The following is a 2,000-nucleotide window of genomic DNA, read 5'->3' as shown; positions in this document are numbered from 1 at the left end:
ACATAGAAACATGATACAAAAAAGTAACTTTTAACCCCCCCCCCCCCCATGCATTTTAAGATTTCTAAAGAACTATAATGACGCAAGAGTTATTATGGGTAGCGTATGTAAGCGCATTTCTTTATAATAATGTGACTATCAAACCTCAAGGTGGGGCGGGGGGGGGGGGTGTTTAAAAAGAACCCGTGGGGAGACTGCTCTTTTGGCTTCTGTCTCTTTTCTATAATAGGTTTTTTTTTCGCCAATTTTCTGAAAACTTGATTTAACCAACTTACCCTCTAAGACTAAACCCACTTAATATTATATTATATCAATATGCTTGATGCGCCTCTCAAAATTCCTGTGAAGCTGATAACCATACTTTTCAAACTTTTGACTTCAAGACTTGATTCCATTTTTTAATTTGTCCTGATTGGAAAATCAGTTTTCCTTTGAATTGAAACGCGGAGGCCAATTATCTATAATTGTAGTAAATGTTAGGGCTTAAGAGTCAAGGAGGCCCCTAAGATTTGTTGTGCAGGAGCACCGAGTACCGTAAGACCATTTTGAAACTGTCAAACGGCACAATCCCATTGCATTCCAGCACAAATAGTTAATGCTGCTAGTAAGAATTTGGACCTTTAAATCTAGCTGCAGAGTCAAATGGCCCCGCCCACCCATTTCCATTCGAGGAAATACTGAATTTCCAGATCAGCCACAAGCTTGTAATTTTCTAAATGCACCTCGTTGTACAACTTAACGTCAATTTTTTCCATTCTTTTCTGATACATATATCTTTTAAAAATTTGAGCCAATGAACCAAAATTAAAATACTTTTTTACGGTTAATTAGTAGGCGATGTGATTCATGGAATAATCAATTGTGTCCATTAGTAACTAAGACCAATCAATAAAAATCAATGACCGTAGAAGCAAGTAGTATTTTGAAAAATATGATAATTAGATATGTAATTATATAATCATATAAAAAAAGTATAAGTTTTAGTGACAAAATCAATGTAATCAAGAAAAAGGATGGCAAAACAATTGACGTGAAGATTACAGGGTGCTCTATATAACAAACACCAAGTTTGGGTCAAAATCTAGAAATGGTGAGTCAACATTTTTTTTCTACGTCACTGGATGACCTACGTAAAAATAGGCACAATGGCTTGGTTTTGCCTTCTTTGTGTCTAACATGGTAGTAGTAGTAGATATAAGGAGGTCCCAAAAAGTTCAAACCTTTTGGCTGTTCAACCTGTACTTCAAAAACAAACGTCGCTAGATTGATTCTTTGTTTGTAGTATTTTAAAAGTTGGTATTTCTTTAAAAACAGCTGAGATACACTTTCGTTTCTCAACCAAATTAGGACACACTGGTACATAATAAACCCGCGACGGTTCCGAATTTTATCGAATTCTTCAAGGGACTAGCTGTATTAAATTTTGATTCAATACCCTGTCAATTGGACTTTCTGTCCGTCCGTTGTGTTTTGTCGCTCGTTGCCTATATTGGTTCGAAACAGTTTATTTATTTATTCCTTTTCTTTTTTTTGAAGCAGGCGCCGTTAGCCTCGACGGGCCCCGGGAATATTTTTTGACCGGGCCCCTATAATTGAAATTTTTGTTGTCCATCACCCTTAACTACAAAACTAGACATTTTCAATCTTGACTACCTAGATTTGAAACGAGAACATTTGAATAATTTTCATACAGACACAGTAATTTTCATAATTTATTATGAATTGTTAGAATTCAAATAACCAAATTACAATTTGACTCTGCGGATTTTCTTATTAGCAAAAGTGAATATCACTCGCTCAAAATTAATTTCTCTAGCAAGTTGAGCTTCAAGAGCTAATGTATCGAGATTGATCTAACGATCTTGACCCATAGTCGATCTCAAACGGTTTTTTACCTAGCGAGCCTTCTGCCACTGTGCCGTAATTAGGAAATTTTGCTCAATGGTATGGTTTTTTAAATCTTCTGCTGTGCATTTTTTTATATTCTACTCTCTCATATA

Source organism: Photinus pyralis, unplaced genomic scaffold, assembly GCF_008802855.1.
Source record: "Photinus pyralis isolate 1611_PpyrPB1 unplaced genomic scaffold, Ppyr1.3 Ppyr1.4_LG1, whole genome shotgun sequence".
In the NCBI taxonomy this organism is placed as follows: domain Eukaryota; kingdom Metazoa; phylum Arthropoda; class Insecta; order Coleoptera; family Lampyridae; genus Photinus; species Photinus pyralis.
Note: the sequence above shows the minus strand (reverse complement) of the source record.